This window comes from Cryptomeria japonica, chromosome 2 (genome assembly GCF_030272615.1).
Source record: "Cryptomeria japonica chromosome 2, Sugi_1.0, whole genome shotgun sequence".
NCBI lineage: Eukaryota > Viridiplantae > Streptophyta > Pinopsida > Cupressales > Cupressaceae > Cryptomeria > Cryptomeria japonica.
The window spans coordinates 480,580,518-480,600,188 of record NC_081406.1 but is presented as its reverse complement, the minus strand read 5'-3'; positions in this window follow the sequence as shown (position 1 = coordinate 480,600,188).

The window sequence follows — 19,671 nt, the reverse complement described above, 5'->3', positions numbered from 1 at the left end:
AGAATCTCACCCCATCCAAAGGAAAAACCTCATGATCTCCTATCAGGACATATAAATCCTCCAATCAAACCAGAAAGAATAATAAGAAGAGCCTCATAATACATCACCATATCTACCCATCGGATCTCTCCTCTACCAATGCTCTCATCAGCAAACACAACTCTGCAAGCCTCTATACCAACCCGATCTTGATAATCATATTGCACTAGCTCGCCAGTCAATGGGATATGCAAAACCCTATAGACACCCTCCAGAGTCACACTAATCTCACCCATCGGTAGGTGGAAAGTGTTATGCTCATTGTGCCATCTCTCGGCCAATGTTGTGAACAAACCTCTGCTATGTGTAATCTCAGGCACATATAACAAATGGCATAAACCACAGGCATCTATGTGTCTAATCTCATCCTGGGTAAGCTCTGGAACTAAATGATGCACCATTGGTAATTTCTCTTGACACTAGAGAACATCAAGTTTCTCCTATTTTGTCAAGAGAAATCAAATTGAATCATCAAATCTATCTATCAAATCAAATTGAATCATCAAATCTATCTATCTATCAAATCAAATTGAATCATCAAATCTATCTATCAAATCAAAATTGAATCATCATCTATCTATCTATCAAATCAAATTGAAACAACTTATGCTATCAAAACATTTTAAAACCTATCAATCATGGTTTTTTATCAAACACTGAGTTTACTCAAAAACTCTGCTAAGCTCTTACATCAGAAACTAAATCGGTTTCTTAGAGCTACTCAATCGATCCAATCTATCAATCAAATCTATCAATCAAAGCAATCAAATCAATCAATCAACCTATCTATTCATCTATCAGGCATGCAATCACTCAATCAAGTCTCAATTTTCATCATCACTACGTATTACACATGTTAAATCTACTTATCAAAGTGATTTTTAGCTTTTTCACTTATCAAAAATATCAAAGTTAAGAAAAAGCACTATCCTATTGAGCATTTGCGCTAAACTACAACAAATGCACTAAAACTAAATGCAAATGTGCTAACTTATTGCATATGTGCTATCCTTTTTAACAAAAGCACTAAAACTATAGGCATAAATGCCAATCCATGCAAAAGCGCTACCTTTCTGGGCATATGCACTAACAAACAACGCATTTGTGCTACCCTATGCATATGTGCTAACATCTTGAACATAAACACTAACATACAGAGCATATGCACTAAACTAGGCATTTGCGCTAAACTTAGTTGTATATGCGCTAAAACAAACTACAAAAGTGCTAAAATAATGTCAAAAAAATTGAAAAAAATTAAAAAATCCAAAAAAGCTCCTAAAAACATGAAACTTTGAATTAAAACTTGAAAACAAGGCTTAGGATAAGATACATACCGGATATCCATACTCGACAGGTCGCTGATAACGCCGAACACACTCAAATCGATGACACTCCACCGGAATCACCATTTCTCCACCTCAGTAAGAATATTTTCTCCAAAAGCTGACAAGGATAACAATGAAGTTAAAATTAGCCTTGGTTAATTTTATATTTACTATTTTGAAGAGTAATTAATTTCAATGGGGCAGTTTAATTTGTTTTTTTTTTTCAAATGAATTTAATTGACTAAATTTTTATCAGTTATCATGAGATTAATCGTTCAAACTAGAATTTTCGACAATTTCATGATCAATCTCCTGAGGGGGCACACAATCAGGATTTTCAATCTCTATCAGGCATTATCGAGACTTGATTTAATCTTTGAAACAATGTTGTCTCGACATCATTTCAAAGAGGGGCAAAATGTATACACATAAAAATTGGCTATGAGCAATTAAATAAACATTTTATATTTATTTAATAATTATTCTTCTATTAAATAGTTAATTTGAAAAGATTAATTTATTTAATTCATTTTCATGTCTTTCTATTAATTAATTCATTTATCCTATTCTTCTAATTAATTAAATATCTAATATTTAATTATCCTATTCTTCTAATTAATTAAATATCTAATATTTAATTATCTCCTCCAAACAATTAATATACAATATTTAATGCTTATTCTCCTGTCCAATAGTCTCAAATATTAAATAATTCTCAAAATTATTTAATCCCTTATCCAACTCATTCTTCCATCTCCACTTCATCTTCCCTTTGCCAACTCATCAAACATGTGGCTAAGGAAATTAATATTTCTTAAATATTAATTTATCATTTATCTCTAACTTCTAAACTTAATGAAAATTGTGTACGTACACATATTTCATAACCATTTCTTATATTCTCTCCAACACTCCCTACATCTTAGGAAGGACTTGAGTCCACTTGTCCTCTCATGCCTAAATCTTCTCCAACCATCCCTAGATTCTCTCAGTCAGTAACCCAGTCAAGGTGAGATGAGTGACATTTGTCTTCTCCTTCCCCCTTTCTCTCAACCTTCACTTTTTCTCATAGCCATCCAAATCTATAGATTTGATAAGGACTGTTGATCTAAGACACATCATTTTATCCTCTCAAAGTCTATAAAATCAAGAGCTTCAGTTGAGAGAGAGTTAGACTTCAAGAGACTGCAAGTGCATTTTGCGAGCTAATCTTATTCATCCGTGAGTTTTTGAAGCAAATAGAAATATAGAAATTATCATATAGCATCATAGTATAATCAGTTTAGCATAATCATATAGTATTTTCATATCATAGTGTTAGTTAACTACAAGTTATCAGTCCATTCTTCATATACCATCTTGGAAGCTAACAGTGCATTGTCTGAGAGCACACCATCTGCAACCAAGAACAATGGAGTTAGGACACAATGAGACATAAGCCATGAAGTTAAAATAATGTTTTATTTTAATATGTATTTCATGTAGTTTCATTGGTTGAATTTGGATTTCCTATATACATTTCCATTTGTATTTTGTGAAACTAACTTATTGCAGGTAACATTCTGAGGATGAAATTCAAGCTCACATAGTATGACCTTGTGGTGTGATGAGTAGAATGCTTGCTCCTGATCCATGCTATGTATATGAACCATCAAAGTATGATTGCCATTTTTGTTGTTGTGACTGTTAGGATATCAGCATCAGGAAATTCAATGTGTAAAGGATGATCCTCTTGAAGTGGTGCCTCTGCTAGTTGATCTGCAATAACTTGTCCTTTGATAGCTTTTCTGTCAACATACTCGATATCAAACTCACTCAGGATCATGATCCATTTTGCTAGTCATCTTGTTAATGTTTCCTTGCTGAGTAAATATTTTAGAGGATCAATTTTAGTAATTAACTTGATGGAGTGAGATAGTAGATAGTGTCATAATTTTTGAGAAGCAAAAACTACTACTAAGCATGCTTTTTCTATTGGTGAATAGTTGATCTCGTATCCTACTAGCATTTTGCTGATGTAGTAGATGGCTTGTTCTTTTCCTTCATTATCCTATTGTGCAAGCAAAACTCCTAATGATGCTTCAGTGGTTGATACATAGAGTAATAATGGTTTTCCTGGAATTGGTGACATTAGGACGGGTGGTTGTATGAGATATGCCTTGATCTCATTGATTGCTTCCTCACATTGGTGGTCCCACTTGAAATGAACATTTTGTGGAATAGATGAGTAAATGGTTGACATTTATCCACTAGTTGAGCCACAAATCTTCTGATTGACTGGAGTCTTCCTTGTAGTGATTTGAGTTGACTTATATTCTTGGGAGATACCATTTCCATGATTGCTTTAACCTTAGCTAGATCTACTTCAATACCTCTAGCTGAAACAATGTATCCCAGTATCTTTCCTAAAGTTATACCTAAAGCACATTTCTTAAGGTTTAAGCGTAGCTTGTATTGTTCTAACTGGTCAAAGATCTTTTCCAGTATCTCTATATGTTCTTCTCTGTTGTATGATTTAGACAAGATATCATCCACACAGTCTTCCATGAATGTATGCATCATGTCATGAAATATAGTTGTCATTGCTCTTTGATATGTAGCACCCACGTTCTTTAATCCAACAGGCATGACGTTCCAGTAGAAAGTACCCCATGGACATGTGAAAGTTGTCTTTTCTTGACCTTCAAGTGCTATTTTGATCTGATTGTATCTAGAGAAACCATCCATTAAAGAAAATATGGAGTGTCCAATAGTTAAATCTACAATGATGTTGATGTTAGGCAAAGGAAAGTCATCCTTTGGACATGAGTTATTAAGATCTCTAAAGTCTATGCATATTCTAATGCTTTTATCTAGTTTTGAAACATGAATGATGTTGGATACCCATTGAGGATAGGCTATAGGTCTGATGAATCCTGTATCCAATAATTTCTTTAGTTCTGCTTTGACTAGGAGAGCGATATGCAAATGCATTTTCCTTAAATTTTGTTTGACTGGTTTGGCTCCTGGACTAACATTCAAGTGATTCATAAAAAGATTTGGATCTAACCCTGGCATGTTTGCATATGACCTAGAAAAATTGATTTGCCATCGTTTGAAGAAATCCACATATTGTTGCATTTCTTCTTCTGATAGAGAAGTCATTGGATGAAGAATCTTTGGTTTCTCTGTTGTGCTGATGTTAACTGCCTCTGTTGGTTCGATCAAAATTGATGACCTTTCTTGATAGTGCTCAGGTAAAGTGTCAAATCTCCCATCTTCCAGCACCTCAAGGAGGTTTTCACCATTACATGCATCCTTTGTTTTTACTTTTTCATGATCTAATGTTGCCGTGAAATGGTTTTCAGCATTAGATCTGATATTGTTTTCTTTATTTTCACCTTTGTGACTAGGAAATTTGGCACCCACTTGACTGGAAGATGTGTTGCTGAGATTCCTAGTGGAAGTTGTTATGGGTTTGATTGCATTAAGATATACAGATATGGCATGGTCATTTGGAAAGGTATCAATGGTAGTATGTCCTTCATTTTCCCAATCAATAAGCTCAGGGTGGATTAGAGGTAAGGGATCTTCAAGTTGGGATGTTTCGAAGGTTTCAAGGGTCATGATGGATGTATCAAAGTTTTCAATATGTATGTCAATGTCTAGAACAATACTCTCATCAAAATGACCTCATATAAGAAATTCCTGATCGTCCTCGGTTAAGTCCAAGTCAGCTGAATGTGATTCTAATTCAAGTGAACTAGTTCTTGACATTTGTCCCGCATACGTGTGAACTACATCGACTCCTACATCTCCTTCAAAGAAATTTTCTTCAGTTGATTCTTCAGAGTGATAGGAATCCCATTCCCATTCATTATAATATGTATCACTTGCAGCTTGTAATCTATAGATTTGGTCATATAGCATTTATTCTTCTTTTCTGGCTATATTTTCCTTCTTTCATATTCAACTTCTTCTGGGCTGAGATTGAGTTTTGTCAATATTGATATGAGCTCTCCTTGATCAGCACTAGGTTCATGTTTGTTTTGATTGATATTTAATGTTGCTTGAGAGGTATCATTGGTTTGTTTCTCTTGTTGATTTGAGGATTGTTTCTTTTGCCATTTTGTGTATTCTTGTGCTTGTTGCTTAGCTGATTTTTCTTCCCTTTCAATTGCCAGTTGTTCAAGTCTGTTTTCATATTCCTCTTGTTGTTGACTAAAAGATGTGTCTTCCAGTAGAGTGACTTGTCCATACCCTAAGCCTGTTTTGTCAGTAGTCTGCTAAGTATGAGGCTGAATAGGTTCTGAGATACCTTCTTTTCTTTTTCCTATAGGACCTGTTCTGATGTATCCCACTCTTCTGAGAATGTTAAATCCTTTTCCATGCTTTTCTGTAGGTATTCTGACATTGTTGATCTTTTGTTGACATTCTACATCCTTGTATAGCCACTATAGCACATCTTTGTCTTTTGTTTCCTCTGATAAGGTTCCAGCACTAACAAATGCTCCATCAAATATCGGAAGATGTTTCATAGTTTTTTGTTGTTTAGAGTTTGATGGTTTTCCAAAGGATTTAGGAGAGAGTGATAATTGTGATATTGAGTATTCTCCATTCCCTCGATCTCTTAGCTGCATTTGTTTTTCCATACTTGATAAAATAGATGCAAATGATTGTTCCTTGGATTGTGTGTTCAAAGGTGTTGCCTCCCTATTATGAGGAACAATGACTTCTTGGGCTATTTTTATATTGCTATAGTATTGAAATGGATTTGAATATGTAGATATTGTGATTTCCTGCCCATTGTAGGGAAATTTTACACATTGGTGATATGTTGATGGGACAACTTGCAAGTCATGTATCCAGGGTCTTCCCAAGAGTACATTATATGATAAGTCCAAGTCTAGAACTTGGCATGCTATGTCCTTTTGTAAAGGTCCCACTCTGATGGCTAGTATCACAATTCCCTTGGAGGAACGTTCTTCTTCCTCATAGGCTTTTATGGTGATCCTTTTCTGTACATCAATTGCATCTTTTGAATATCATATGGCATGAACAAGACTCAATGAATAGATATTTAGGCCAGCTCCACTGTCTATTAGAACACATTTAACGTGAGTTTTGTGAATGAGGACTTCAATGCAAAGGAGCATTGTGGGGATGTTGTAGGGACATGTCATCTTCTTCAGTGAATGATAAGCAGTGAGGGGTTGTGAGGTGTCCCACCATGGTTTGGAATTGATCGATATTAAGATCTTTGGATACTGTTGTATCTACTAATGCTCATTCAAGAATTTCTTTGTGTGCGGGTGAAAGCTTTAACAATTCTAAGATGGATATTTGTGCGGGTTTTTTTGGCAATTGCTCCACTAGGTTGTATTGTTTGGTAGTGGATGATGTGTTTGTTGCAGAACCTGGCAAAATAACTTTGGCTTTGCTTCTTGTGATAGCCTAAGCATGTTCTTAATTTTGTTTTTCTTTAACTACAATCAAATTCACCACATTGTCATATGTATGAGCATAATTTACCTTCGCTTTACCCTTTCCATTATTTGTTGTTGATGATTCACCTTTCTCATAGTTTGGAAGCGGAGTTTTAAAAGTTGTATGAGATTCATTTGTTGTATGTCTATCCACTATTATTACTCCATTATCAATCATATCTTGTATGATATGTTTCAACTTCTGATAACTATCTATGTGATGTCCCTTGTTTTGATAGAAATCGCAATAATGGTTATCATTCCACCAAGGTGGTTTAATTTGAGGTTCATAGTTCCTTTCTTTTGGTAAAGAAATCAATTTTTTTGTGAGAATTGTCTTTAATGCTGACCCCAGGGGTTCACCAAAGTTTGTAAATTGTCTTTGAAAGAAAGTTTTGATAGTTGCTCTTTGGTGAGTGTTGTTTTGTTGTGTCATTGCTGAGTGAGTAGATAAATTGAAAACTGATTGCTTTGGTTTCACATTGTTGTTATCTACTATTCCATCGTTGATTATATTTCAATTTCTATTCCAAAACTTTGGCTTGTCATTGTGATTGTTGTTATTAGGAGGATGCACTCCTTCTTTGTATATTTTCAACCCACCTTTCTTTATCATGGCTTCTTCCATTCTAATTTTGTTATCAATCATTTTTCTGAAACTTTGATTTCCTTGCATTTTTAAGTAATAACTCATTTGATCATTTAAGTTGTTGATGAATATGTCCATTTTTTTTGTATTCTGGTACTGTACGAGGATACCTCGAAGTTAACTATCTCCATTGTTGTAAAAATGTCATGAAAGGTTATCCACTCTTTTGTTTGGCGTTACAGAGGTCTAGCATTGTTACTTCATGTTGTATTTTGTAAGAGTATTGTGAAATAAACTTATCCACCAACTCTGAAAATGATTTGATTCTAGGTGGAAGTTTGGAGAACCATTCCATAGCTAGTCCCGTTAAGCCTTTCGGAAATAGTCTCATCAAGTATGTATCCTCATGTGCAAACTCCATACTCATTGTGCAAAATTCTCATATATGATCTTGAGGGTCAGTGCTTCCATCATATTTTTCATATCTAGGAGTTTTAAAACCTATAGGAAATGGTATCATGTTTAGATTTCTGTCAAATGGATAAGGACAAATTTCTTGAAGTGAGCATCGTCTAACATTTCCTCTTTGCATATCTTGAATTTGTGTTTGCATTGTTTGTAGTTGTTGTGTGAGAGTTATGATAGGATTATCAACATGATTTGTTCTCGCCTACCCATGATTTTGTATTCTAGGAGGATCTTGATCTCTTCTTGTTTCATCTCTAGCCCTTCTTGTATCTTCATTGGATTGAATGTTATTCAGAATTTCTACTTCATCTCTTTTGGGTGCGTAAGTTTATTCATTGGTTTTGGTGTTACTAGGAATTGATATGTTATTCATTTTGAGACCAAAGATATCATCATATTGTTCGTTATTAGGAGGAGGATCACTTTTTTTGTGTGTAAATTTGTTCACATCAAAATCTTAGGGGAGTGTAGCACCGGATTTGGCTAACATTAGGAAATATTTTTCTTTTTCTTCCTCCAACAATTTTTCCATAAATTTATTGAATTGAGGACCCTTTTTGATGTCTCTGATATTTTATTCTGTTATTTCTCCTTCAACTTGTATTTCATCTTCATGTTCCATGATTATAGTTGTTTCCAATGTTTCGATTTCAGTCTCTGCGATTCTTCATCTATGAGCTCTAGTTAGAATGGGCATACATGTGTGTTAGATATTGTGCTAGAATTTGATTGTCTAAAAGTTGTTTTGGTAAGTGATCAATTGTCAAGGTAGATACGCTAGAATGATAGGACACGAAAAGATGATTCAAGTGTTTAAAAGTTTGCAAGTTTTTTGATCTTCGGTTTAGGAGTGCAATGATGATGATTTGATAAAAATCAAGTCCAGTAGGAATGATATATCCTACAATGTGGGACAAGATTGTCTTGACCAAACATTTCAATTTCATGATAAAGGATGATTGATCCTGATGAGAAACTATATTTGAGTGATCAGTTTATCAAAGAGGGTGATAATACACTTTGAGATGTTTAGATCTTGAACTTGTTGAGGGTGAGCACTTTGAAAATCTTAAGGTGTTTATCTTCTAGAGTCTGATTTTGACGGATGATAACTTGACCAAGAAAACCAAGAAGACAATTTAAGCACAAAATGATAGATAACAAATGTTTAGGAATACTGCAAATTGATCAAGTAGAATGATTGACCTGAAAAACTCATGCAAAGAAATAGATTTGGACTGATAAAAATAGAGACTCGTATGACAGTACTTCATGAACCATATGACAAAAGATACAAGACCAGACAACAAATCAAAAATTTCCTTTGAAAAAGTAGAGACTCGTATGACAAAAAATTATGAACCGTACGACAAAACAGATTCTTCGTATGATAGAGAACCTAACTCGTACGACAAAGAACAAGACAATGAAAAATATGTTTGTTTTGCCAAATTTGGATTAGTGAATTTTGATGTTTTGCTTATGTTTTCCTATTTTAGATGTCTGATTTTTCAATTGAGGGATGAATACACAACAAAACACATGATGTGATAAGTGACTCCAAGTATGCTAAAACCTAAGGAAATTGGCTGAGAGAAAACCCATGCTTGCAAAATTAGGTACACACCCAATAGCTAATCAGAATATGGTTGCTGAGTCTCATGCAATGGATTCTCAACGCCATATTATTTGACTCCAAATGCTAATGGGGGCATGATATGGAAAGTGTCTTGGGAGAGTTACTATCTCTCTTGCACAAAGATTATCACCCTTCCAGAGGTGAATCAGGTAGCTTTTAATTTGACTGGCACTAGTAAGGGATCTGTTCAGTGCGTCGAGGTATAATACTCAATTAAGAGGTCTCCTAGCCTTGAAAACCAAGGTTTTCTATACCCGAAGGTATGGAGGAGATCTATTCCCAAGCACTGTCGTTGACTTGATTTTAATCAAATCACATTTATTTTATAGTGGGTTGGATTACTTGGCATTAGCCATTCCCACTTAGGTCATTCCCCTCACACCGGTTGTAATGGCTTTGAGTTATTAACTCCTTAGGAGGGCAGGCCTGCTAAAGAAATGCACTAATGAAAGTAAAAGATGAGTCTAGCTTTCTGATCACCTAAGAAAGGTGAGACATTACTCGCCTATCATCAAAGACACAAAATACATGATTTTTCATTCCTTTAGCAAAAGATAAGTATGCCTAAAAAAAAACTTTAAGGAATACACAAAGTTTTGTTGAATTCTTCTTAGGCAGCCTGCAAAGTTAATCATTGATGTGTTTTGAATTTGATCTTTGACTAGCGTATCTTCGACAATCGTCCTACATAAAAGAGTTAGACTGCCAAAAATCTCATAAACAGAATAGAGTTAGCGTTAGTGTTAATCAATTAAAGCATCAAAACCCTTAACATGTAGTCAATTTTAAAAAAAATCACAGAAGTAGAGTGTCGTACAACACACCTTACCCACTCATGCAAGTATCTTTTTGAGACCATATGAGTCAGGATGAGAGCTCGTACGAGTTAGGATGAGAGATAGTATGACATTAAAATTTTCCTAGATATAGGATCTCTTGTCGCTACAACTCACAAAGTATAATGTACTAGGCTAGAAATGAGTTTGTACGACATTCTGATTCAGACTCGACAAAGATGAATGTTGATGAAGCTTGAGAGGCCAAAAATAATAACTCCGGGCCCACGGTGGGCGCCAAAATGTCGTGCCTGCGAAGTGTATACCTATTCCTACAACACAAAACACTCAATAGATCATTACAAGCATGGTTAATAAATTTAAAGCAAAGAAAGATAAAACCATAACTAAGCGATCTATCACCTCCTAGTAAATGCGAGTATGACTTTTACTCTCAGATCTGGTCATGCAAAGTCTAGTGACTTGAATACAATTAAATGGAGGACTTAAATGATAAATGATGCATTTAAGCTAGAAATGATGAGATTAAGCTAGATGATAAGCAAATTGAGCTAGAAAATAAACTAGATTTAAGCTAAAATTGAACATGATGACAATGCTAAAATGATATTTCTAAGAGCTATATGACTATAGTAACAATGCTTGAATGCAAATGAGATGGATTCGGGATCCTTTGAACTCCAAAATGGGGTCTATTTATAGGATTTCCAAGGCCAGGGGTGTGGTGGCAGGAATCAATGGTGAAATTGGAGGAGGTTGGCAAAGAGGTTGGATTAAAAGGAACATCGGTCATCTCTATGGTGACAAGGGTCAAGAGGCTTCTAGAAGAAGTTGGATGAAAGGGAATACTTAGTGACAAGTGCCACAAAGATTCTAGAAGAGGTTAGATGAAAGGGAACACTTAGTGACAAGTGTCACAAAGCTTCTACAAGAGGTTAGATGAAAGGGAACATTTAGTGACAAGTGTCACAAAGCTTTGCTCATGAGAGGGTAAAGTGTTCAAGGAAAGGGGACATGTGGGTAAATGGAATGGGTTAGGTTTAGGAATGGTTAGGTTAGGTGGTTAAAAGTTAGGAAAATTTGAATTTAGAAATTCAAATAATAAGAAAAGGCTAATTAATTTCAACAACTCATAATTGATTTGTTTTAATTAATTAAAAGATTAGAATAAATGATTTTGATGGGGAAAAATTAATTAATCAAAGGGGATTATTGAAATGAACCTATTAAATAAATCCTTAGATTTATTAATAAGTAGATGAAAGGGAAAGATTTGATCAAATTTCTTAGTGAATTCAATTAAATTAGGAAGGGGGATTAATTAAATAATTTCTTATTTAATTAATTATCTTCAGACCATTTTTAGGTGTATACAAATGCAATACATTTTCTCATTCCCTAGACAAAAACCATTACAACAACTCACCAAAATCTCTTGAAGTTCTCTTCATACAATAATCATACGTGTCATAATCATTACCGCTCATCATCAGATCATAAACCGATATAATTAATTCACCAAACTTAATCGTTTAGGATTTATAAAAAACAACAGGTAGGGTTTACCGGTTACATCAATAGATAAGGTTTACACCAATTACCAATTCACTCCACAAATTATTCTTACCAGTTATAGTAACAATATTACAACAATATCAATAATATCATTACAGGTTAATTGACATCAATGACAACATAACATATCATTAATGCAATATTCATGCAAATGCCAACAATCTCCCCCTTTGGCATTGATGGTAATACAAATATCAATACCATTGATTGTTGTGTGATTGTGAATAGGAATCCTAGTTTACATTACCAATTATTCACCATGCTCTCCATGTGTTTAGCTTGTCGCTGGTTCTCCTTCCCATAATCACATAATTCTTCTCCCCCTTTGACAACAATACCAAATTGAAAGGAAAACATGTAATGTCAAATTTCACTATGCATCATCAACAATCTACAACTTGATGCTCCCTTTGTGGAATAAATCCACTTCTACACCAATCCTTCTGTAAAATTCTGCAAGTAGCTCTGAGACTGATGTAATCTACATCATACTTAACTGACTTCATGAAGAGGGACAACCCCTAACCGACTTCTAAGATACTCAAAAGTAGTCTTAGGAAGAGGTTTAGTAAAAATATCTGCAAGTTGTCCTTGGTAGAAACATGCTCCAAGATCACATCTTTACTCAGTACTTTTTCCCTCAAGAAATGATACTTCAATTCAATATGCTTGGTTCATGCGTGCAAAACAGGGTTCTTGGAAATATTTATGGCACTTGTATTATCTCATAAAATCTTTATAGGTTCTGAATTCTTGATCTTAAAAACTTCCAAAATGTTCCTCATCCATATAGCTTGTGTACAATTCATGTAAGCTGCAACATACTCAGCTTCAATAGTAGATTGTGAAGAACAAATCTTCTTCTTACTACTCCATGAAACAAGTCTTCCTCCAAGAAAAAATTCTCCACTAATTGTGCTTTTCTGGTCATCAACATTTCCTTCCCAATTTGCATCTATGTACACCTTCAAGTCAAAATTTCCTCTATATGGATACCGTAACCCATAATCAACAGTACCTTTTAGATATCTAAAAATTCTTTTGGTTGCTATCAGATATGTTTCCTTAGGATTCTTCTAGAATCTAGCAACTATGCCAACTGCATGAGCTATGTTTGGTCTGTTGTGAACAATATAGTGCAATTTTCCAATCATTGACTTGTATTCCTTCTCATCAACAGATTTGGACTTATCTTCCTTAGACAACTTACAATCTGTAACCATAGGTGTCCCAACTAGTTTACAGACACTCATGCAAAATGTCTTCAAGACCTCTTTCACATACTTGGACTGTGTGACAGAAATACCATTCTTCATTTGTTGTATTTGCAAGCCTATGAAATTTTTTATTTCTCCCACTAAAGACATTTCAAACTCATTTTTCATTTCATCTTCAAAATTGTTGCTCATGTCATCATTACCTCTAAATTTGATATCATCAACAAATACTTCGCTGACTAGTATTTTATCTCCTTCATATTTGAGATATATGTTACTATCATCATTGGTTCTCAAAAAGCCTATCTTCATCAGATGTGTATGAAGCCTTTCATGCCATGCTCTCGGTGCCTTCTTTAATCCATATAAATCTTTATGTAATCTGTATACCATGTCTTTCTTATCAGTCAGACCATAACCATCTGGCTGCTCAATGTATACTTCTTATTCTAGTATCCCATTCAAAAATGCAGACTTAACATCCATCTGGTGTACCTTGAATTTATTATGTGCTACAAATGCAATTAAATTTATAACACCTTCTAGTCTTGCCGCTGGTGCAAAAGTCTCACATAGTCTTCTCCTTCCTCTTGTGCATAACCTTTGCAAACCAACCTAGCTTTGTTGTGAACTACAACACCATCTTCATTCAACTTATTGTTGAATACCCACTTAGTACCTATCACATTTTTATTTACTGGTTGGGGTACTACGGTCCATGTTGTTCTTCTCAATTTGATCTATTCCTCCTCCATAGCTTTATCCCAATGATCATCACCAAATGCATCCTTCGCAATTCTTGGTTCAATAGTGGAGATCATGCAAGAATTCTCTCTTATTCTTCTTCTGGTTAGTAATCCAACATCCTTATCCCTAATAATCTATTTAGAATTGTGATTGAATCTTACATATTTTGGAATAACATGATCATTATCTTCAGGTTCAGCTTCTTCATTATCATCATCTTCTTCTGAATTTATCTATTCTGATTGAACTGGTATATCAATATTTGCTTTGTCGGTTTCAAATTTCACAGTTTCTGGTTCCAAAAACAAAATGTAAGGATCTTCATCCTTTTTATCTGAACTGGTTTCCTCTGAGATTTTAGGATTTTCATCCCCTCACATCAACACTCAATAATTCTCTATGTCTGATTGTTAAAACACTTGTAGGCCTTACTCTTGGTGGAATAGCTAAGAAATATACCTTCATTACTTTTAGCCTCAAATTTGCTAATATAATCACCTCTCTTAATAAAAAATTTTCTTCCAAATATTCTGAAATAACTAACATCAGGTGATCTATCATACCAATATTCATAAGGAGTCTTGTCCTTACCTCTCTTTACTAGAATTCAGTTCATAGTGTAGATAGTTGTGCTGACAGCTTCTCTCCATAAAGTTTTCGCTACACCTCCTTGTATCAACATCATCCTAGCAACTTCAACAACTGACCAATTGTTTCTCTCTGCAATACCATTCTTCTGTGGTGTCCTTGGTATAGAAAGTTGTCATTTGATACCATTTTCTTCCCAATATCCAGTGAATTCCGCAGAAGTAAATTCACCGCCCTGATCTGTCCTCGGACACTTTATCTTCTTACCATTCTCCTTCTTAGCTAAGGCCCTGAATGCCTTGAAGTTACCAAAAGCTTTAGTCTTATCCTTCAAGAATGTGACCACATCATCCTTGAGCAATCATTAGTTTCTTTAGAACAGGGTTCACAATAGGGTGATGGTAAGGGCCCATTGGGTCCTTACTGATGTTTCTTCAAAGTTTGGAAGGATGCAGTGCAGTTTGGAGAGAGTTATTTCCCTACTTGTTTTAGGCTTCCAGGAGTAAGCCTGCGACAAGGGGGGAGGATGTAGTGTGCCTCCCTGATTTATCTTTTCCTTTTGTGCTTTGATAGACTAGTTTGTCATAGCATAGAATATTTTGTGATGCTTGGATTAGACTATTATGGATTTACATGTGATTTAGATTCTTTATCATGGATTTTGGACATATTATATTGCATTTGACATCACTATTTCATGTGGATGATAATATTATGGTTGTTATATGGGTTATTATGATGATAGGTTCTCATTTGATGACTTATATGTATCTCTTTCTATGTGTTGTTTATACTCGTTTACAATGATTTGAGGATATTTTATGATGTGCTAGCCCTATTTCATGATGTGAGATTTATTATGATATTGCTTGATTGTTTTTGAGTGTCTTTGATTGTCTTCGTGATAAGGATGATGTCACATCACTCATTGCGAGCAGGATGTGCCATTGTTATTCTCTATCACTTGCCTGTACTATATATATTGTATATGTCGTATAGTGGCTTTGTGGATGCAGGATTTGCAAGTACCAAACATCGACTCCACTTGGCTTCACAGGTCTAAGCGTGTCTTATCCCAATGACAAGTTGATCAGAGATGACATAAAATCCTATTCTACACTCTAGGTTTAGGATTGATTACCCTTGTCAGTCTTGTGTGAGTTGTAGTTCAGTGTTGAACAATCTCTTGAGTTGTCTCTTGTTGGTATGTTTGGAGTTTTGTATGTATTGATTGGTTTAATTTTTAATTTATATAGTTTAATAATGATAAATTAAATTAATAGGTTTATATAGTTTATAATAATAAAAGAAATAAATATAGTTGGCAATAATAAAATAAATAAATATTTGGTAAATGATTTTATAGTCATTCGATGTTTATTATTATTTATGGACTTTTGGAATTATTATTATTACTTTTTTCAATAAAAATGGATTATTCCACTAAACTTTTTATTAATATTTTTTATTTTTTACACGAGATTCAAAGAGCATACCAGAGGAAAGAACCCTGGGAAGAAAACCTCTAGTCACAGCTCATAAAATAAACCTATAGTATCTAATGGATCAATTTATACACCCCACCCAAAACCACATACAAAATGCGGTCACAACACATATAATATCAGTTTTGCATAGAGCCCATATGACAATTTGCCAAAAAAACCCATCGGATAATTTTCAAATGTAGACTCCATAGTTGCTATCAATGGAAGAAGACAAAATTTTCCAAAGCCCTATGCCAAATCCCATGAGCCAAAAGCCTTCCTGCTAGAAAAGAAAGTATCAAAAAACCTTTGGAAAAACACTATTATATCAAATACCATGACCTCGAACTCTTCTCTAGACAACGAACATGAATACTTGAAATGAAAGGGGAAAGCATGAATAATTATCATCATAAAATTTTACATCGACATTACTCAAGAAAATCATATGACTATTGCTGCAAACCTTCCCATACCCTAGAAGGAATTTCCTCAAAACCCACCTCTCACTGATTAGCATTGTTATCAATGTCTAAATTTGCAAAATAATCTGCAATCTTATTAACTTCTCTATAACAATGAGATACCAAGAAAGATTCAAACAATTCTAATTTTTGTAAAATGGGATCAAGTATATACTGCAAATTCGAACAATTCAATTTCTTTTTCATAACACATTGAATAATCACCATAGAATCACCATCAATTATTAAGTCCTTAATTCCCAAAGAGATTTCCATATCCAATCCAAAAGACAAAGCAGGAAATTCCGCATAATTGTTAGTTTTAAAACCAATAGCATGACACTTAGCTCAAATAAAATTTGCATTGTGATCATAAATTATCATGCCTACCCCAGCTGACCCAAGGTTACCATGAGAGGCCCCATCAAAATTCAGTTTAAAGTGCCCCTGTGGAGGAGGTTTCCATCTAGCAGAGCATCTCTTACCTATTGCATCATTCTTTTTTAAAATTGAACCATGAGAGGGTAAAACTAACAGCAACTTCCAAACTCTAGTAACTCTACTATCCCAGTGCGAAAAAGAAGTAAGATTTTCCAAATTTTTATAAAGAAATGACAAAGAAACCTCAGAGATTGAAGACTCAATTTTTAATAGAACCTCAAACACAGGAGACCTTGTTTTTTTAAATATCCTGTTGTTTCTCTCTAGCCAAACATTCCAAATCACAATAGATGGAGATATGATCCAAAGGCATGCATAAAAAGATGAGGCAAACATAAAGGGCCAGGATCTAAAATGGGAAATGAGATCCTTACCAATAACAAAGGATATATTTAACTTCTCAAACAACAACTGCCAACATTCATAACTATAATCACAATGTAGGAATAGGTGTGAAGAAGATTCCAAATTTTTGTTACAAAGGACACAAGGGAAAACAATAGTAATACCAAGCCTGTGTAGTCTCATACATGTAAGGACTCTATCCTGAACTACCAACCAAGCAAAGGCTCCATCTTTGGGAAGACAAGCCGAATGCCAAAACAACTTATAAGGCCAAGAAGATAAATCTTTAGCAACCATAAGAGAGTTGTAACCATCTTTAATAGTGTACTTACCAGAAATATTCTTTGTCCAAATAAGTTCATCCTCAGAATCAAAAATAAATACAATTCTATCCCCCAAAATATTTTCAAAATCTAATTTCATGCTTTCATCAACATCGAAGAAATCAATCAACTTCCATCTAGCTAGCTTAAGGGGTCCACTAGTCACAATTTCAAAATAATCTGCTACAAAAACACCCCTAAGGGAGGAAAGAATAGTGATAAGAGGAGACCAATCCCTAATATTCACCAAAGGTGTGTGTCCATTCCATACTTCATCCCAGAATCTGACCTTTCTACCATTTGAACAATCGATGAGAGATGAGGCAAAATAACTGATCTACATTTACAAAGGAAATTCCAAATAGCAGAACTCAAAGGCAAATTTTAGACTTTAAAAATGTACTCTCTCGGTCCATTATTTAAATATTTGGCAAACATAATATGTGCCCATAAGGAGCTAGGCTTGTCATATAATTTCCAAACCAATTTAGCACTTAAGGCTAAATTCTGATTCTCTAGACTCCGAATTCCTGTTCCCCCAAGTTCCTTAGGCAAACATACCTTATCCCATGCAACTAAAGGGAGTTTCTTCTTGCCATCTTTATTATTGTTCCAAAGAAAATCTCTAAGAGTATCTTGTAAACTAACAATGGTTGCTTTTGGAGACTTCAAAACAAACATGAGATATATGAGAACAACATTCAAAGCAGACTTGATGAGAATAATTTTACCCGCCAAAGTTAACCATCTATGATTCCATGAGAGAATTATTTTATAAATGAATGAAATAATCTTATCCCAAAAACCAATCTTATCCTGTTTAACAAAGAAAGAAATCCCAAGGTAAGTACATGGAAGATTTCCAGTCTCAAATCCCCAAAAGGATTGCAACCTATGCTGAACCAGTTGTGATGTATTAAGGAAAAAATCTTTGATTTATCACCATTCACTTCCTGACCAAAAAATGATGCATAATTTTGTATTATTCCTTTAATGACTTTTGCCTCAACTAACGAAGCATGTCCAAATAATAGAGTATCATTTGCAAAGAGACAATGAGAAATACTTTGGGGAATATTCTGAATCCTTATACCTTTCCAAAGCCCCCCCACTTTAGTAGCCCTAATAGCCCAACTAAAGGTTTCAGCTAGGAGAATAAACAAAAAGGGAGAAAGGGGATCTCCCTGTCTCAAACCCCTAGAGGAAGTGAAAAAACCACAAGGAGAACCATTAATTAAAACTGAGAATCTTGTAGAAGAAATACATGCACGAATCCATTTGACCCAGGCCTTGGAAAAACCTAACTTCTCAAGAACAACACATAAAGCCCCCCCACTGTACTCTATCATAAGCCTTCATTATGTCTAGTTTAAGTATCATGGTCGGGGTTATTTGGGTGGAAATAGAATGCAGCACCTCATGTGCTACAATTGCACCCTCTTTCGTCTCCCTTCCGGGAACAAAATCACCTTGAAATGATCCTAGGTAGAATTTTTGCCAACCTAAGGGAAATTGCCTTCGTAAATATCTTATACAAAGTGTTACATAAAGCAATGGGGCGAAAGTCTACAAAAGTCTTAGTATCCTCTTTTTTAGGAATAATTGCAATCATTGTAGTATTAAGTTCTTTTAAAATTGACCTATTTCTCCTAGATTCCTTGAGAGCCAATAAAACATCATTTCCCACAAAATCCCAACATTTCTGAGAAAATAAAGGAACCATCTGGTATCGGGGCTTTCTCTAGATTCATGGCAAAGACAACACTCTTAACTTCTTCTAAGGAAAAGGGAGACATCAACATCTTATTGTCTTCCAAAGATACTAAAGGAGGAATATTAGATATAATATCATTGCTGAGATTTCCATTTTCTGAAGATAATAATGACTTAAAAAACCTAACTGCCTATGAAGCAATGTCCTCTGGCTCTGTCAATAAATTCCCATTCTAACACTAAATACAAGATATCCTATTCTTACATCTTTTAATCTTAGTTGAAGAATGAAAAAAATTTGTGTTCCTGTCACCATCTAAAAGCCATAACTCTCTAGATTTCTGTCTCCAACAGATTTCCTCTCTAGCTAACACCTCCTCAAGTTGTAATTTTAGTGACTTCAATTCATCAAAAACTTGTGGCACCATACCATGTTGAAGCACATG